The sequence below is a fragment of the Ailuropoda melanoleuca genome, chromosome 12 (genome assembly GCF_002007445.2).
Source record: "Ailuropoda melanoleuca isolate Jingjing chromosome 12, ASM200744v2, whole genome shotgun sequence".
Taxonomy (NCBI): Eukaryota; Metazoa; Chordata; class Mammalia; order Carnivora; family Ursidae; genus Ailuropoda; species Ailuropoda melanoleuca.
Genome location: NC_048229.1, coordinates 32880929 through 32901200, shown reverse-complemented (window position 1 = coordinate 32901200; position 20272 = coordinate 32880929). Strand labels below are relative to the sequence as shown.

Genomic DNA, 20272 nt, shown 5'->3' with positions numbered 1-20272 from the left:
CTTCTCTCTCTCCCTCTGCTGCTCCCCCCCTCTTGGTTCTCCCTCACTCACTCTCTCAAATAAATAAATAAATAAAATCTTTTAAAAAAATCAGCAGAGAACAAAGGAAAATTCCTCAAGTGGTGAGTGCTTGTGGTTAGGGTACCAGAAATTATGGAACATGAACCCTTCCTCCCCTCCAAAAAGCCCAAAAAACAAAACCCAAGGAAAACTCTATTCAAATGATCCTATCCAAACTCTTGTCTTCAGGAAATATTTAATAACTCTATTCTTTTTTCTTTTCTTTTTTTTTTTTTTAACATAGTCTCCACGCCCAGCATGGAGCCCAACACTGGGCTTGAACTCCCAACCCTGAGATCAAGACCCGAACTGAAATCAAGAGCTGGTCACTTCACCAACTGAGCCATCCAGGCGCCCCTACAGGAAGGTAATTTTATTTTATTTTTTTTTTGAAGATTTTATTTATTTATTTGACACAGAGAGAGATAGCCAGCAAGAGAGGGAACACAAGCAGGGGGAGTGGGAGAGGAAGAAGCAGGCTCATAGCAGAGGAGCCTGATGTGGGGCTCGATCCCAGGACCCTGGGATCATGCCCTAAGCCTAAGGCAGACGCTTAACGACTGAGCCACCCAGGCGCCCCAGGAAGGTAATTTNAAGCCTAAGGCAGACGCTTAACGACTGAGCCACCCAGGCGCCCCAGGAAGGTAATTTTATTTTATTTTATTTTATTTTATTTTATTTTATTTTATTTTATTTTATTTTATTTTATTTTATCTTATATAGAGAGAAAGAGCCCTCAAGCACAAGTGAGGGGAGGGACAGAAGGACAAGCAGATTCCCCACTGACCAGGGAGCCTGTCTTGGGGCTTGATCCCATCCCAGGACCCTGAGATCTTGACTTGAGCTGAAGTCAGATGCTTAACTGACTGAGCCACTCAGGCGCCCCCCTCTTCCCAGCCTGTTTCCATCCACAGAATGAGTAACTTACTTATCATAGGGTTGCTTTGAGGGTCATACATCACATTGTCTATTAAGTGCTTAGCATGTTCCCTGGCACGTAGTAGGTATTCAATACGTGTGAAATTCTTCAAATCTCTCAGGACCTTAAATAGGTTTGGGGAATGTTTGCTTTGCTTTTATATACTTTTTTAAGGTTTTTTTTTTTCCTGACCATGTTTTGTAATGTTTGCTTCATGCAATAGAACGCATGTAAGGTACATATAAGTTATGGCACAAAATTTAAAAATAGTTCCCAGAAACTCATCACTCAACTTAAGGTCTAGAGCATCTCTGTATTAGTTTCCTAGGCCTGCTGCAACAAATCAGCACTAGCTAGGTTGCTTAAAACAGCAGAATTTTATTCTCACGTAGTTCTGGAGGCTAGAAGTTCAAATGCAAGGCGTGAGCAGGGCCACACCCCTTCTGAAGTCTGGGGGAGGGGGGGCGGGTGGTCTCTGTCCTTGCCTCTTCCAGCTTCTGGTGGCTCCTGGTGTTCCTTGACTTCTGCTAGCATAACTCCAGTCTCTCCCTCCATTTTCCCGTGGCCAAATCAGGCTGCGTCTGTGCCTCAAATCTGCCTCTCGTTTCTCTAAGAAACACACAAGGCCTTGGATTTAAGGCCCAACCTAAGCTTGGAGTGATCTCAGCCCAAAATCCTTAACTTAGTTACATCTGCAAAGACCCTATTTCCAAATAGGGTCATATTCACCGGGACTAGGGATTAGGACTTGGACATATTTTTTTTTGGGCAGGGGGGACACTGTTCAACATACGGCTATCACCATTATCAGCCCATCTACCTGTGTGCCCCTTCGTGTCTTATCCCTCTGCCATGCCCTTGACCACCATCCTGAAGTTAGTATTTTCTTTTGCTCTATAAAAAGGGTATTGCATGGTATATATTGTCTTTGTGACCTTGCTTTTTGCATTCGATATTCTCTTTCTAAAACCCACTCATGTTGGTGTATGTAGTTGTAATTCATTTATGCTTAATACTCTATTGTGTGCTGGTATCGTAGGATATTGATCTATTCTCCTGAAAATGGGTATTCAAGTCATTGTTTCCACTTTGGGGCAATTAAACAATGCTTCTTTTACCCATACCCTGGTGCTCAAGTGCAAAAGTTTCCCTAGAATATGTGACTAGGAGTTGGATTGCTGGGCTCCAGTGGACGGGTGGTTTGCATTTCACAAAGTAATGTCANCAGTTAGTTAGCATTCAGTGTCATATTAGTTTCAGGTGTAGTGACTCAACACTCCCGTACAACACCGGTGCTCATCAGGACACATGCACTCCCTCATCCCCTTCACCCATTTCCCTCATCCCCCCGCCCCACCTCCCCTCTGCTAACCAGCAGTTTATTCTCTATAGGTAACAGTCTGTTTCTTGGTTTGCTTCTCTCTCTTTTTTTTTTTTGCCCTAGCAAATGTGTGTTTTAATAGAGATTTTAAGGGCATAAAAAGTAATATGTTTTTAAAATAGATTTTATTTATTTATTTGACAGAGAGAGCACAAGCAGGGGGAGCAGCAGAGGGAGAGGGAAAAGCAGGCTCCCTGCTGAGCAGGGAGCCCCACATGGGGCTCCATCCCAGGACCCTGGGATCACTACCCGAGCTGAAGGCAGACATCTAACCGACTGAGCCACCCAGGTGTCCTGACAGCCTGGTTCTGAAAGCCCAAGGACTCAAGGCAGCAATGCTGGAAGCAAGGCCAGAAGGGGCAGATGGGGCCACAGAGGCGGGTCTGGTTCAAGGGCAGGATGGCCCCCTCATCACAGCACCTGCAAAGGGTTGTAGATCTGGTCTCACATGTGGGCGGGGGCTGGCACAGCCATGGTCCTGTGTCTGGGCGAGTCACTGCAGAACGGGCTCCAAGGACCAGACTCGGACCTCTGGAGCCCCCACCTCCATCCGTGGTACCATCTCCGCCCTCCACACTACACCTGCTCTCACCTGTGATTCCTTCCGAGCCTGAGCTCAGGAGTTCAGAATGGAAGGCAGCAGCTGAGAAGCAGAGGGGCATGAGAATGATGGAGAGAGTGTAAGCATCCGGTCAGCACCGGGGTACGCAAGATGACGTCACTGAGCAGCGTTCACTGTGGGCAGCAGCTCAGCGTGGATGTCGGCAGGGACTCGGGGTGACAGGGAGGGCTCCGGGAAGGGCTGGGTCTAATAGTTGCAGGTCAGGGGAGGGACTGAGGTGCAGTCAGAGCTCACTTGGGGATGATTACCAAGTAGGAAGCCAAGAGTTGAGCAGGTGAGAGAGCATTACGTTTGCGGTTCAGAAGTGCACTGGGGATGTGATGAGACAGAAGCTTGGGGCCGGAGTGCCCCGTGGATCCTCACCAAAGATCCTGGGTGCCATCGTTCTCGATTCTCGGCTCCAGAGCAGTTGAAGGCAGAGCAGCCTCAGGGCTGGGGCTGGGACTTTATACCAGGACTTTTGATAGACACCCTTACCCACACCTAGGGAACCTCCTGGACTCACACGACAACAGAGGAGGCTGCTGCTAAAAGGGGAGGGGCATGCCTCCCCCGCTTTCTCTCTCTCTCCCTCTCTCTCTCCAATAAATAAATAAAATCTTTGAAAGGGGAGGGACATGAAGACTCAGGGTTTTGTGTAAGACAAAAACCCATCAACAAATCTAGTGAGATGTCGCTAAGCCAGCTCCGACTGGCCGCCACCTTCCCAGATCGCTCTAAACCTCAGGGTCAGTGCGACTAAGGACGCTCTCAAAGTGGTGACACTTGCAAATGCCTTTCTCTGAAGGCCGCCAGGGGAAACCCAATTGGAAACGATTGCTTGTCAAGTCACCCGCCAGATGCCCCCTTTTTCTAGACTTCCCATACTGTCCTGCCCTGGAGGTTTCAAGGGGTCCCTGTACTCCCTCCCCGCCCCCACTGCGAGGCACCTCCAGTCCCACCCCGTGTGTCTTCAGACTCATTTGCGGGGAAATGAGGGAGTTGCAGAATGACCTAGAAGAGCAGGGGCCGCAGAAACTCCGCGGGAGAGAACCAGAAAGGAATAGGGAATTGGGGGATAGACTTGAAATTCATGAAACAGAAGGCAAGGCAGCAGGGTATAGGGTGCCTTGCCCAAAGGAACACTCCACCCACGCTTCTTCCTAGGATTTTATTGTCACCATTAGCGCTATTTGTGTGAGGAGATAATACGTGGGATATTATTGGGTGCGCCCCTCTATTTCCTGGTGGCTTCCTCCCCACGGCACACGGGAAAGATTGGGAAGGTGAAAGAGAGAGAAAGCAGAGGGTCTATGTCCTTGTAAAAGTGCACTGTTGGTGGGAGGGACTCCTCTCTCTCCTCTCTAAGTACCGGAGCAATGTTGGGCAGGAGTGGTTTTGTTCCTTAAATCCAAGTTTGGCTGCCTTTCCCAGGAAAGGTCAATACTCAAGAGATGAGTTTTGATTGGGAAGGAAGAGGAGCTTAATTCAGGAGGCCAACCCCCTGGGGGGAAGGTGGGCTGTTGTCCAAAGGCCAACTCTGAGGTTTCTGCCTGGCCCGGAGATTTTTAAAGGGGTTTCATCAGTTAAGGGAGCACAGGGGTCTGTGACATTTCTGGCTTATGTGCAGACAAGCATGATGCAAGCTAATGAGTTATCTCCATGCTCCAAGGTTCTGCAAGAAATTTTAGTTCCTTGGTGCCCAGGGTTTGGACGAGTTGCCCAAGATGGTCTGATTTCTCCATACCCAGGTGTTCTGCAAGAGTATTCTGTTCTTTCTGGAAAGGAGGGCAAGGTTTACAGATGGGCAAAGGGAGGTCGGTTAAGTCAAGGGCATGACCTTAAATAGGAACATTTTGCTAAGAGTTTTGGAGCGGGTCAGGAAGCCCAGGAGGCTTCAAGCAGACATGCTGGCCTGTGTGGCCTGGGAAAGTTCTGGTCCCTTGTTGCCCAAGGCCAGTGGTCTGTAAATCTCAAAGAAAGCAAATTAATTCTCCAGATCAAGGGTCTTAAGTCAGGAAAGAGTGAGTTACCTTGAAGCAAGTTAACCCTTAAGACAGGCTGGAGGGCTGTCATAATCTGAGGATGGGTGCATATCCATGAGCCCTCCTCCCCTAATTTGGCAGGAGTCTGCGTGGGTTAGTGTGTGGTCTTGTTTGTTTGTTTTAAATATGGAGCCCTTCACAAATTTGCGTGTCATCCTTGTACAGGGAGCGTGCTAATCTCTGTATTGTTCCAATTTTAGTGTATGCGCCGTCCAAGCCAGCACTGTGTGGGTTGGTATTTGCATGTGCAGATTTCCACAATGTCTCCCCACGCCCAGGACGCCCCAACAGGAGACCCAACCCTGGAGACGCCCTTACACAGAACAGCTGAAGGGACCACAGACCTGGAAGAATTACATTCCTGTCTTCTAAGTGAATTAGCTGGTATTTCATTCATAATCCTGAACCTACAAGCGAGGAATTCCTGGCCACGTGGAGAATGCTCTAGATAAACATTTCAACCGACTATAGAGGGAAATCATAAAAGTTATTAGTAGAAGAATTAATCCCCATAGAGTTAAATCATCTTCGTAGAAATCTCATGAACCCTCTTGTCAAGCAAGAAGCAAGGCTGGTAGATTCGGCCAGTAAAAACCCAACCCAGTGAAAACCGACTGGCTCAGTCGGCGAGCACGAGACTCTTGATCTCGAGGTCGTAAGTTCGAGCCCCATGTTTTAAGCCCAATGCGAGGCTTGAAGGTGTGACTCTGAGATCAAGACTTGAACTGAGATCAAGAGTTGAATGCTCTACCGACTGACCAACCCAGGCACCCCCCAAAATAAAATGCCTTAAAAAAAAAAAAAAAGAATCCAAATTCTTATGTCTTGAAACATTGTTATCCAAAATGTTTCCGGAAACGGACTCAATTTGGATCATAAGGAGTATGCTGGAGTCCCCAGGTTCCGTGGTATTTACAAATGCGTTTACTTTATTTGATACTTTTAAGTACCAGCTAGTGAAGTGTGGTTATTGCGTGTATGCGAAGAGACACCAAAGTTCCGAGAGCTAAGTCATTCAACAAAAAAATCCCACAGCTTATAAACGGTAGGGTCGGGGCTCTAAAATCATCAAAGAGAATTCCAAGCATATTATTTAAAACTATGAAGGGGCTAACCCCAGAAATTGGTAACAAGCATGGGACTCAGGAGTACAGATGGGATGGAGGTCAAGGGAAGGGAGAGCGATTTTTATTTTTAATTTTTAAAAAAGCATGAGCTGGAAGTTTTACCCTATCTATGCATGTCTTTGAAAATTTAAAAGGAACCTAGGTTGGGCAAATAACCAGGGCAGTCTCCACCTGGCCGATAAGAATAATGATAGTGTTAAGCATGGGTGCTATGGGGGACAAATATGGGGTTCTTCTTATTTTTTTTTAAGAGAGAGAGATAGTGCGTGCACAGTGGGGAGAAACAGAGGGAGAGGGAGAGAAGAATCTTTTTTTTTTTTAAGATTTTATTTATTTATTTGACAGAGACAGCCAGCGAGAGAGGGAACACAAGCAGGGGTAGTGGGAGAGGAAGAAGCAGGCTCCCAGTGGAAAAGCCTGATGTGGGGCTTGATCCCAGGACCCCGGGATCACGCCCTGAGCGGAAGGCAGACGTTTAAGGACTGAGCCACCCAGGTGCCCCGAGAGGAAGAATCTTAAGCAGGTTCCATGCCCAGCATGGAGCCCGAGCCAGGGGCTGGATCTCATGATCCTGAGATCCTGATCTGAGCCGAAATCAAGAGTTGGTCACTTAACCCACTGAGCCACACAGGCGCCCCTGGATCCTTATTCTTTATCGGTGGGGGAAATTGGCAGCATTTGGAGCGTGGGGAGGAGGGGTGGTCTGAGCCCAACCCTGCAAGAGGATTGAATGACTCACATGAAGGGCCAGGGGGGCGTCAAGCAGGGACCCACAGGTGAGCCATGTTTGGAAGCCTGTTTGGGGAACCGTGGGGACTGAGCGTTGGGTGCTCGGCGGAGGCCAGCGGTGCTGTTGAACAAGTAGGGCAGATGCTGGCCGTGCTGGGCAGGTTGGGCTGGGTTTTATCCTGGAGGCAGCGGGGAGCCGCTCCATGATTTCAAGCAGCCTCTGGATCCAAACCGGGTCACGTTTCTGTGACCCTGGTGTCTTCCCTCATGCTCAGGGCTGTCACAGCCATTGTAGCAAGGGAACAACTTCCCCAAATCACACACCTGCTCCCCGTTATTAATTCATTTATTTACAGCAGCCCCCCCCTTTACCTGCCATCGAGGGGGACAGATAATCCTCCTCCCGAAGGATTGTCTCAAGGTCAATAGCAGCCTAATGTTGTGTCTCAATGCCTGCCATTCCTTTCACTTCATCTCCTCACGTGGGCATTTTATCACTTCACCTCATCACTGGGAGGATGAGTGCAGTACAATAAGGTATTTTGAGAGGGAGACCACACTCACATAGCTTTTATTACAGCACATTGTTATAATTCTTCTTTTATTATTAGTTACTGTTATTACTCTATTCCTGTGCCTAATTTATATATTACACTTTATCAGAGGTGTGGGTATGGATACCTATGGTACCCTATGGGAAAAAACATAGTATTTATAGGGTTCGTACTATCCACGGCTTCAGGCATCCACTGGGGATCTTGGAAATGTCCCACCATGGATGGGGGGGGCTACTGTAGGGGTTTCTTTGTTTTAATATTGTTTGTGGGTGTTGGTGACCATTCTCAGTGGGTCTCTGGCATTTTTGCATGTCTTGCTGGGAGGCATTGACTGCTGTTTCTTCCAGGCTCTTTTCAAGAACTGTTTGTAGTGTGAATAGCCTTGAAAGAGGAGAGGGGAGTGTCCCCCTCCAGGGGAAGGACGGATTTGTTTAGTGTCCTGTGTAATAGTGGTAAGATCGTCCTCTAGGACGAAAGCTAGGCAGGCTTACCACCCATTACGAAAAATTCAGATTCCTGACTTCAGATACAGGTTCATTTCCTGTAATACAATCCACTGTGTGTGCTGGCTGGCGTCCCCTGGGCCTCCTCCCTTGCCCTGTGGGAACCATGGCTCAGGGGACAGGTGCCGAAGCTGGTACCTGGTTACTGTCTATTGCTGGAAGCAAAAACTATCCTTTGTCTCTGACTCAGAAGTCTTGTGTCTTCGGGAGAAACTGTAGAATGCGGCAGGATACAGTAAGGTTAATATCTCAGTCCCTTCCCAGTTTCTGACAAATGGTTTATTTATGTTTGTCTTTATTTATACCTTGCCATTTCTGAAGATCCTTAAATGTAGCGTGCTGCTATTGACCATCACAGGTAAAGACAGACAAACTCGGGACACCTGGATGGCTCAGTTGGCTAAACGTCTGCCTTGGCTCAGGTCATGATCCCCAGGGTCCTGAGGTTGAGCCCCATGTCAGGCTTCCTGCTCAGTGGGGAGCCTGCTTCTCCCTCTCCCTCTGCCCCTCCCCACTGCTCCTGCGCTCTCTCTCTCTCTCTCAAATAAATAAATAAAATCTTTAAAAAACAAAAAAGAAAGACAAACTCATACATAAGTTTTTTTGTCTTATTAATAGAATTTATACTACTTTTGAACAACTTTATTGGGATCTAGTTTACACATCATAAAGTTTACCAGTTGGAAGAGTATATGATTCAGTGATATTTTTGCAGACTACATTTTGAGATTTTCCATTTTGTGTCTAAGGCCACAGTCAGTGACTTTCCAGGAACAAGTTCTGGGAGAAGACAGTTCCCACAGGGCAGTGGGGAGCTGTCCAGGCAACACAACCACAGCAGGTTACATTGTGGGAGAAAACCCACAACAGTTAAGAAATGAGAATCTTTCTTCATTTTGCTGGTTTTTATCCACTCCATTCCTGAGAGGATTTGTTGAATTCTCTTTGACTTCACCTCTCACAGCAACTCAGTTAGCACCGTTCAACAGAACTTTCTGCAACAATGGACATGCTCTCCATCGCACTGTCCAACATGGTAGTCACTGCTTTAAGTGTGGTTAGTGAAATTGAGGAACTCGATCTTATATCTTATTTAATTTTAATTGATTAAAATTGGAGACTGTAGTTCTTTAAAAAAATGTCAGTGCTGGGGCGCCTGGGTGGCAGCGTTGTTAAGCGTCTGCCTATGGCTCAAGGCGTGATCCCGGTGTTATGGGATCGAGCCCCACATCAGGCTCCTCTGCTATGAGCCTGCTTCTTCCTCTCCCACTCCCCCTCCTTGTGTTCCCTCTCTTGCTGTCTCTATCACTGTCAAATAAATAAATAAAAAATCTTAAAAAAAAAATGTCAGTGCTGTGGCTTAGGAGAGACCCTCAAGATTTGTGACCAGATCCCTATTTTCTCCAGGATTTCATCCACTGGAAGACATTTCTGAGCTATAACCTGAAGTCAGCAGGTCCTGGGAGAGCTCTGGGTTCCGGGAATTCACTTCAGGCTGCGATCTCTCTGGCTAATTGCAGGCTGCAGCTGACACTGTCTCTGGTAGGTGAGAAGAGGGCTCCAGGGCCAGAAATACAGTGTTTCTTTTTTTTCTTTTCTTTTCTTTTTTTTTTTTTTTAAAGATTTTATTTATTTATTCGACAGAGATAGAGACAGCCAGCGAAGAGAGGGAACACAAGCAGGGGGAGTGGGAGAGGAAGAAGCAGACTCCCAGTGGAAGAGCCTGACGTGGGGCTCAATCCCATAACGCCAGGATCACGCCCTGAGCCAAAGGCAGACGCTTAACCGCTGTGCCACCCAGGCGCCCCAGAAATACAGTGTTTCTGATTGGGGAGGGTGGCAACAGCAGTGAGACCCCCATTTAGGCACACACATTGGGAGAAGCAGTCATTCCCTGTTTCTGATCCATAGGTTGGTTTCAAAAAGAGCTAGGACTGCTAGGCTGTGTGCCCATTTTTCCAGCCTTCCAGCTGATTCTCGGGGCTCCCTGGTACCCTTTTGATAAATTCTTTTTCTTTTTCTTTTTTTTTAAAGATTTTATTTATTTATTCGACAGAGATAGAGACAGCCAGCGAGAGAGGGAACACAAGCAGGGGGAGTGGGAGAGGAAGAAGCAGGCTCACAGCAGAGGAGCCTGATGTGGGGCCCGAACCCATAACGCCGGGATCACGCCCTGAGCCGAAGGCAGACGCTCAACCGCTGTGCCACCCAGGCGCCCCGATAAATTCTTTTTCTAACTGAATGACTCCGAGTGTGTTTATCCTGATTGAAATTTTGACTCCTCACTGATGTAGAGGATATTTAAAGTTATAGCCCTGAAAAAATTGTTTCGCAAACACTTATAGGGATATTTATCAGGAGGCATTGTTCTGTCTCACTAGACACATTTGTCATGTTATGTGCTCGTGGATACAAACACCAGTACCATTGAATGTACATATATAATAGGGTTTACTGGGATGAAATGGAGAAATAGCTGATCAGATTCGATCCCTGGAACATTTAGTAGCCCCCCGAAAGTTGTGTTTGGACTAGGCATAGCTTGATGGGTTACACCATCCCAGCCCCTCCCATCCCACAGAGAGCTCACACAAGCTTTCCTCATGTCCAGTCTGACTCCCTTCGGAGTGACTTGGGAATTGGTCATTCTTCCAGGGTCCTGGAGAGCCCGAGACCAGCTCTGGGGACACTGCCCACTTCCTGCTGGAACCAGATCCCAAAGAATCCGCTTCCAACTAACACTGAGCTTTAGCCAGAAGCCCAGCTCTCCTCAGAGCATATCCCAGGCAGGAAACATGACTCTAGCTCAGCCCCATTGCCAACCCCGTTCCTTTCCCACGAGCTGGTCTGCATCCTCGTGCACTTGTGCTCAGACTCAGAGGGAGTCTAGTTGAGGATAAGGAAGAGGGAGAAAGCAATTCATAGGGTGATGGGGTGGGCTTCTATATGACCCCAGCTGGGAACCAGGTTAATTGCTCCCTGGGGCCCCCAGCTGCTCTGGCTGAGGCTCCCCCGGAGCTCTGGGCCCTGGCCATGCCAGCTAGCCTGGTGTGGGAATCAGAGCCATGCCACCATGAGAACTGTTGTATCAAAGGGACCATAGTGCCCTTTGTCGCATAGGTGGCTATAAGAGCACCTACTGGTCCTGCTTCCTGCCTCACTGCCTTGAAATCGTTGGTTTCCTAGGAAAGGTGACTTTGAGGCAAAAGGTGCCAGGTGGGACCTCTGACTGCATGTCCGTTCCTGTTATCAAGAAATGACATGAGACGCCTCTAGGCTGGAGGCAGGAGTGGAGAGAGCCGGGGAGGGAATTTCTGTGTGTGGGTCCTGTGGGTAGGGCACCCTACCGCACCCTCCAGCTCTTGCCCCAGATGCTTGTCATCCCCAGTCTCAAAAAGCACCTCTCACCATCTTTCCAGTTGAGGAGCAGCTTGCCAGAGGGACTGGAACTGATGTTTCCTGTGGCAGCTGAAAGAGGAGGCTGGAGTCCCCCTGGCCTGGGATACAGGGGTGCGCAGGGCACACGGATGGCTTTGGAGACCACAGCCCTACATCTGCTATCTCATCGCGATACCACTCAAAATCAAGCAAGGCTGAATGTGAACGCCACACTGAATTGTGTGCTGAATTGCAAAGAACTGTTCTTTCTTGATTTGTTTTGCTTGCAACTTGTGGAATAAGGTAACCAGATGTGAACTCTTTCCTTAATTGTCCTCCTGGTTTGCTGGTTTTTGAAACAAGGGTGTGCTGTGCATTTTGTGGGGTGGAGGGCTGCCTCTGCGTGGCTTGTCTTGCCTATGGCTTTCTTCCTGAGAGGTCGTTGGGAAGACTCCAGACAAACAGTCTAAGTGTTTGTGATTGCGGTCGGAGGCAGTACGTGTAGTAAGAGGAAGAATTTCAACTGGCTCGGGCATCCCTGGACCCAGCCAGCCTCAGGGCCCCTCAGGGTGGCGCATGGCAAGGCACGTCTGCTCTGAGCTCTGGGGACCTATATCGTTTTGTCCAACTGACTTAAGTGCCCACTCAAGCTGGGTGGGTCCTCATCTAGGGACAGTTTCACCAGGGATTAGGATGGCAGGACCTATCTTCCCTCTGTTGCTGGATTCTGGCTGGAGGATCGTGCTTAGTTCTAGCTCCGTGACTGCAGGCAGCAAACGGAAGGCTGTCCAGTCAGCTCTGCATAGAGCAGGTGGTCAAGGGCAAAGGGCTCCTGGACTGAGAATATCTATTCCTATTACTGACTGTCCCCAGAAAAGAATGGGGACAGAGAGCTTTGTTACAGGGCCCACCCCAGAGGTCAGGCCAGCCACTGCCAATGCTAAAAAACGAAAGCTCCTGTCTCTCCCCCCCCCCCNCTGTTGCTCTCCCCCCCCCCCCCCCCCCCCCCCGCCTTTCTCTCCATCTGGATTTTCCATTGCTGAGGCCTTTTACTTTGTCTTTTTCCATTCTCTGTGACTCTTCTCTCCCGTTAGTCCATCCATGTATCTCTTCTTTTCTTTATCCATCCTTCCTTCCTTCCTCCCTCCCTCCCTCTCTCTCCCTCCCTCCCTCCCTTCCTTCCTTTCTCTCTCTCTCCCTTCCTTCCTTCCTTCCTTCCTTCCTTCCTTCCTTCCTTCCTTCCTTCCTTCCTTCTCTCTCTCTCTCTCTCTCTCTCTCTCTCGTAGGCTCCATGCCCAATGTGGGCTTGAACTCACAACCCTGAGATTTAGAGTCACATGCTCTGGGGCACCTGGGTGGCTCAGTCGGTTAAGTGTAGGACTCTTGATTTTGACTCAGGTCATCATTTCAGGGTCATGATCTCAGGGTCGTGAGACCAAGCCCCACATCAGGCTCCACTCTCAGTGTGGAGTCTGCTTGAGATCCTCTCCCTCTGCCTTCCCCCCTGCCCCTCCCCACACTCATGTTCTCTCTCTCTTTCAAATAAATTAAATAAATCCTTAAGAGTTGCCTGCTCTACTGACTGAACCAGCCAGGTGCCCCTCTTTGCCTATCTTTCTTAATCTTTAAATATGACTTAAATTAACAATACGGACAATGGGAATATATTTTATTGAAAAATGTTGCATCTGTTGAGAACTAGAAATTATACAGTGAGAGCTGATAACCTTCTTCATTACACCCCCTCCCCTCCCACATGGTAATGGCGTTTACAATGTAGTGTTTGTATTTTTCTATAAATTACACACACACACACATACACATACCTGTAAATACATGCACATATATACCACACTTGTCCATTTATAAAATAAGACAATATTATATATACCCCTTTAAAATCCCCAAAGCACACAGGTATTTTTTTTATAGCTGCCTAGATTTCCATTTTACAAATAAATTGTGATTTATTTCATCCACGTCTTTTTGAAAGTTACCTAAGTTTTCTCCAATTTCTCAGTCTTACCCTAAAAATGTGGCAATAAATATTCTCGTGCTTACGTCTTTGCACACATATTAGAATACTTTGCCAGTAACAGCATTTGAAGAAGAAATTCTAAAGCAACTTGGGTATGATGCACTGAGTCACATGCAATGGAAACAGCGAAACAATATACCAATTGGTTATGTCCTACATAACAAGGAGTATGACTAGCCTGGGCCCAGGGTTTTAGTTCCCGGTGTTTAAGCATGGTTTTTTTTGGATGGCCTCCAACACATAATTTGCACCGATTCCAAGCCCTCCAAACAAGAGATAGTCATGTTTGTTGGAGATTTTATTTCTGGAGATGTTACTCATTGTTGTGCAATTGCGCAGGTTTCAGGGAACTTCTGATTTAATTATCCCACACTCAGGTCAAAATTTCCAATCCTATTCTAGGAAATTAGACTTTATTCTGTAGCGTTTGTCATGGAGAAGCGTCCTTACTAACTCCCATCAGAGGTTACATCTATCAGCTTACCAGCTCGCCTGCATTTTATTAAAATGAAGCTCCTCTCAAAAACTGAGACCTAGTTTAGGGAACTAGACAGGCTTGCTTCTAAACCCTCTCTTACGTGGGCGTAATATTTATTTATTTATTTATTTATTTATTTATTTATTTATTTGACGGAGAGAGAGAGAGGCAGCAAGAGAGGGAACACAAACAGGGGGTGTGGGAAAGCTGATGCAGGGATTGATCCCAGGACCCTGGGATCATGACCTAAGCCAAAGGCAGACGCTTAACAACTGAGCCACCCAGATGCCCCTGTGTATGTATTCTTTATCAAGGTGGCGGGATTTGATTTATTCTGAGTATGTATTTTGTGTTGAAGTTGTTTTTTCTTCAAGTTATTGTATCTTGGGAAGAAACGAGTCATCTTCAATGGGTTCACTTGCCTAAATCTCTCATGTGGCCCCCAGGAGATGGCATTACCCTGTACTTCCCTGAGTCTGTGATATCTGCCCAACAAAAGACAGCCCCCAACAGGCCTACAGCCCTCAATCCACTCTGCTCCTTACAGACCCAACTCTGCGGTCTGTTGGCAAATGTAGAATCCAGCTCCATGACTCTCAGGGGCCAGGAACTCAAGGACTTGATCCGGTTCTTTCTCTGCCCATCTCTGTGAGTTCAGCTTTTCTCCCCAGTTTGCTTTCCCTCACTCCAGTGGCACAGGAACAAGTCAGCCAGCTCAGGGTTTCCGTATGAATTCAACTATGACACCAGTCACATTCACCTCTCCTTTGAACCATCTGTGAATGAAGGGACGTTACAGTTGCTCTAGAAGAATGATTATTCTCCCGAAAAACCACTCCCTTTCTTGTTTCCAGTTCCCTCCTATCTGTCTAGTTGGTTCAGCTCCTTTGCCACCTAGAGACCTAGGGGAGTTTCACAGCAAATAAAGAGACATACAAAGAAATAAAGAAATGATCTATATTGAATGGGAATGGGGAGGTAGACGAGGAAGATAATCGTGACTTGTTGGGAGAGAAGGTGATGTGAAATCAGGAGTCTTGATGGTGCAAGCCTGATCTGTTGATCAAGGACATGAACAGAACTAATTGGGAGTTTCCTCATGAACCAGAGAAGGGGCAGAATAGCATTTTTAAAGAGGTAAAAGAAAATGGCAGTCAATCTACTCTTGGTTTTGGCTCAGGTCGTGATCTCATGGTTGTGAGATCGAGCCCCATGTTGGGCTCTGTGCTGAGCTGAGCTTGGAGCCTGCTTGGGATTCTCTCTATTCTCTCCCTCTGCCTCTTCCCCCCCCCCAAACCCCCCATGCTCAACCTCTGTCTCTCAAAACAAAAAAAAATTTTAAAAAATCAATCTAAAATTGCATACCCTAATAGAATGCCTTCTGAAACAAATGTGAGAATTCTCCCACTTACGGTCATGAGGGTGCTGACTGACACCAGACTAGTTTTTCTGATAATGATAAATATAGGGGCTCCTGGGTGGCACAGCGGTTGCGCGTCTGCCTTTGGCTCAGGGCGTGATCCCGGCGTTATGGGATCGAGCCCCACATCAGGCTCTTCTGCTATGAGCCTGCTTCTTCCTCTCCCACTCCCCCTGCTTGTGTTCCCTCTCTCGCTGGCTGTCTCTATCTCTGTCGAATAAATAAATAAAAATATTTTAAAAAAATAATAAATATAAAGCTGAGGCCAGTAATTTCGGGTAGTGGATAAAGGCAGCATAGGGCCTTGACCTCTGAAAGAGAAGAAACTCCCAAGTGAGTACCCGGGTAATCAGGCTCTCTGCCTGGGGACATTTTCCCGGACTGAGTTGCGCAAGCAGCAAGGATCTGAGTAGAGCACAGCCATCCTTTAGAAATGAGGTTGTTCTGGAAACTGGGTGGAGCTGGAATGTCATAGGTGTGTGGCGTCAAAGAGAAAGTGTACAGAGTGAGCCCCAGAAGTCCACGTGGGCAGAGGGCCAGGCTGCGAATACACAGGCAAGGCCTCCCAAAGCTGCCCAGAGAGGGAAAGCTAAGGAAGAAGTATCTGGCTCATTTGTACCCAATGTATGAAGGTTACTGAGAGATGACGCAAGCCAATGCCATTGAAAGGAATTTGATGTTACTTACAGTTTCCCTAGAAATGAGACTCATGCCATGCAGAGTCACACGAGGAAGCACCAGGTTTGGTCACAAGGAAGAAGCAGGAGGGAGAGGACAGGCCAGAGACTTGCTGTGTTTTCCAAGGGAAAGGCAGGGCAGGGCACGGGCAACAGTTTGGGACTGACTAGCTGGGCTCTGGGCTGTAGCGGTGATCTCTAGTTGTCTGGTACTTGCCCTTGGGTTGATTTAGGGCAGGGGCAATATTGGCTTTGTGTGTGAGAGTAGATAAAGGGAGTGGGCCAGAGCATGAACACAGATCACAGGGGAGATGTGACCTCTAGTTTGGTCCTATAACGGATGCTAAATAGACAAATACAGACTCTAAGAATTAAACATAGAACACTATTCCAGATGGAAGGGCACAAAGGAGTCACGTCAATCAAATGTAATGTGGGATTCCGGATTGGATCCTGAGCAGGTAGTGGACATCAGGGGACAGTGGGAAAAATTAAAATAAGGTCTGTAGATTAGTTAATAGTATCATGTCAGTGTTAGTTTCCTGGTTTCAATAATTGTATTAGAATCATGTAAGATGTCAACATTATGAAAGATAAAAACTTCTTATTGTCTTTGCAACTTTTTTGTAAGTCTAAAATTTTCAAAATAGTAATTTAGAAAATATTTTAAATGATACATACGAAAATATTACTACCATCGTGAAATCCATCTCCGCTAAACCAGGAAGAAATCCAGTCATTGGGAGAACTAGAGGATTGAGACGTTGCCTTAATTCGGGTGGGCATGTCTGCTAAAACCGGATACACTGGCAGAGTCATTTGGGATATATACAGAACATTCAGTCTCAATATTAGCATAAGTTCCCCTTTGACTTGTAGTCAGGATATCAAGGGCTATTAGGTTTTGAAGGGCCACTTTTTGAATTTGTGCATGACTCCGTGTTGGGTTGTGTTAAAGGTGGCCACTGTATGCTTGGCTAAAGCCTCTACTTGTAATTTTACATCCATAGAGGTGGCTCTTGGGACAAATAAGGCTAAGGGGTAAAATCATCCAGAAGCCCTCTTTGCGGGATGCCTGGGTGGTGTAGTTGGTTAAGTGTCCAACTCTTGGTTTTGGCTCAGGTCATGATCTCAGGGTCCTGAAATGGAGTCCCGTGTCAGGCTCTGCACTCAGTTCAGAGTCTGCTTGGGACTCTAATTTTTCCTAAAATAAATAAATAAATAAATCTTAAAAAAAAAAAAAAAAGAAGCCCTCTTTGCTTGCTGTCTAGAAATAACAATATCCTAATTATGAGGAATCACTGTCAAGTGGGAGATGACTTGTCCCGGGAGCTAAGGGCATCCCCAAGTGCATTCTCCAATCCAATTATATAGAAGGTGGGGCCATCCTTCATCTCCACAAGTTCGTAGTTAGTCTCATGGAGTGACGGGTTTGCTCTGACTTTCAAGGAGTGATTTTATTATCCCAGCCACATCGAATTGATCGAGGTGACAATACCAACCACAGGGCTTACCCGTTTCAGCTGAGCTGCCTATTTTGGGCTCTGGAAAGTACCACCTGGATAGTTTCAAGGCATCCCAATAAAGATGTGTGTGATGCTGTCGTGGTGTGTGTTGGGTTTCCCTCCTATGTCTTTTTAACTCTGCTATGCCAAGCTGCAGCCCTGTGGCTTGTGTACGTGAATGTCAACTTGAACTGAAAAAATCTACCGCTTGTCATACATAGTGGTTGTAAACAGAAAACACAGAATAGGGAAACTCAGTGTAGCTTCCAAAATACACAAGTGTTATGCTCAGAAACAAGAAACTCCAGGGGCACCTGGGTGGCTCAGTTGTTAAGCGTCTGCCTTCGGCTCAGGGCCTGATCCCAGGGTCCTGGAATCGAGCCCCACATCAGGCTCCTTCGCTGGGAGCCTGCTTCTTCTCCCACTCCCCCTGCTTGTGTTTCCCTCTCGTTGTCTGTCTCTCTCTGTGTCAAATAAATAAATAAAATCTTAAAAAGAAAAGAAAAGAAAAGAAAAGAAACAAGAAACTCCACCCAGGAAAACCAAGGCTTATCTCTTAAACTGTTCTTTGTAGCCCAGATGACACAGGCCCTCTGTCTGGCTCTATGTGTCTGTTTGTTACCTCTTGGCATCTTGGTGTGTGTTGAACCAAAAGACGCAATCAAGCCAAAGAATAGGAAAAGAAAGGGTTTTATTTTCAACAAGTAAAGGAGAACACCAGGGATCTTTTCCAAAGTAGTGTCTCCCTGAACAAAATTGGAGAAGTTTTAAGCTAAGGGGCATCCACATTCATGAAGGGGCTTGCTCAATGGGGAATACAGCATGGACTTGGGGCAAAAATCATCTTAAAGTGACTGGGTCCACGTCAAAATCACCAGAGTTGCCAAGGGTCAGTGATGAGGGAACAGAAGGCAAGCTGAGGACAAAGCAGAAACTGACACCCACAACCCGCCCCCCCAACCATGGAATGTATGTGACACTTTTCAGGCACTCCCAGCTGCCCTGAAGGACAAACAAATAGTCAACCTATAGAGACCACAATCCTGCAAGACATGAGTCTCCCTCAGTTTATAAATGTCTTAGCGATCTACAAGAATAAAGAATTTCTATCGGTAACCTAGCTTCCAAAGGAAATGTAGATACAATTAAATGTCCTTATAATCTGGAGCCTCCAGGAAGTTCCCAACTATCTTCATGTTAATGCCTTATTAGAGGGGTAAACAACCTTAACTTGACAATGGCAAGTCCTCCTAGTATCCTGTGAGTCTTCTTTAACATATGAAAATATTTTCTCAACCTCCCTTTTTCCTTACCTCCCCCAACCCCATAGTATATAATCAGCCACCCCTCACAACCCCCATGCAGCAGCTCTTTCTGCCCATGGGTCCTGTCCCNTAACCTATAGAGACCACATTCCTGCCAGACTTGAATCTCCCTCAGTTCACGAATGTCTTAGCAGTCTACAAGGACAAAGCATTTCTATCAATAACCTAGCTTTCAGAGGGGAATGTAAATACAATTAAATGTCTTTAGAACCTGCAGGCCATAGACAGATACTTGCAGGAATCCAGGAAGTTCTCAACTATCTTCGTGTTAATCCCTTACTAGAGGAGTAAACAACCTTACCTTGACAATGGCAAGACCTCCAGTATCCTGGGAGTCTTCTTTAACATATGAAAGTACTTTCTCAACCTCCCTTTTTCCTTACCTTCCCCAACCCCATTGTATATAATCAGCCACCCCTCACAACCCGGGGCAGCAGCTCTTTCTGCCCAAGGGCCCTCTCCCTGTGCTTCAATAAACCACCATTTTGCACCAAAGACATCTCAAGATTCTTTCTTGGTCGTCGGCTCTGGACTCCACCCCATTGAACCTCACTGATATTCCCCAACCTCATCATATGGCCCCCGAACGTGGGGCTTTGAGTCTTTACATCCAAACGTGGGACTCTGAGCTTCGGTGCAAAATTGGTGAGTACTTTCTCTCCTCTCCCTTTACTCTCATTCCAGGGGCTCTTCAAGGAGTACGGTCTTATTGGAACACTTTCGTGTTGATAGGTCAGGCTGCAATCCTCTAGCCCATGGCTACTCTACGGGGAGGAGAAAGCCTGCTTTTGGCTGGAAGTGAGTACCCTGGCCGGGATGGTAATAAGACCCAGAAACTTGATGCCCTCTCTTTACTGCTGTCCTTTTACAAAGTTGTCTGCCTTGGGCACCGGACAGCCACCTAAGTGACTAGCATGGCTGCCAATCTTAAGACTCCTGTGTGAGGTTTCCTCCTGATTGATCTAATGTGATCCCCTCCACATCCCTGGTCTAACCTCTTCTGGCCACGGGACCTCTACTCGGAGCCGGCCGAAACCAGTACCCAATGGAATTACAACCCAACCGGGGACCGTTTCCTAGGGAACTTGGCTGTAAAGATCACATGTGTTAGAATGTCGCCTAGACCATGATGGATTTCTATTTTACTGTTTTCCATCAATGTCCTCTACTAACTTTTAAAGCTACAAAATTCGGTAATTTTCCCTTGCAAAACTTTTCCAGTGTTTTCCATGGGTTAAAAGCAGCTGGTTCTTCAAGGCAAGGCAAAATTACTTTCAATGCAAGGCAAAATAATGCGTGACCTTCATGGCATGACCTTCAAGGCATGGTGTTCCAGTCCATACGCCAGGCACCCACCTGCAGCCTAGGATTCAACGGGGGAGCGGGGCAGTGGGGGAGGGGGGAGGGCAGGCCTCCTTCCTAATGGGGCCTTTAACGGCTGCGGTGATCATAGCGATTTTGTTAAGGGACGCCTTGGGTCACTTTGACACCAGGAACCTCTTGACATATCCTGCGTGTGGGACGCCATC

General features: G+C 47.0%; 1 long non-coding RNA gene and 1 other non-coding gene across 2 annotated transcripts; one reads left to right on the top strand and one right to left on the bottom strand.

The window, feature by feature from the left end:
• The first annotated feature begins 368 nt into the window (after positions 1 to 368).
• On the top strand, positions 369 to 19474 carry LOC109491081. Its single transcript, XR_002144470.2, has 4 exons — positions 369 to 427; positions 9330 to 9464; positions 11342 to 11603; positions 19428 to 19474. It is a non-coding gene; the product is annotated as an uncharacterized LOC109491081 (long non-coding RNA).
• Positions 5127 to 5230, bottom strand: LOC117795361. Its single transcript, XR_004619330.1, has one exon. It is a non-coding gene; the product is annotated as a U6 spliceosomal RNA (small nuclear RNA).
• Positions 19475 to 20272: the final 798 nt, after the last annotated feature.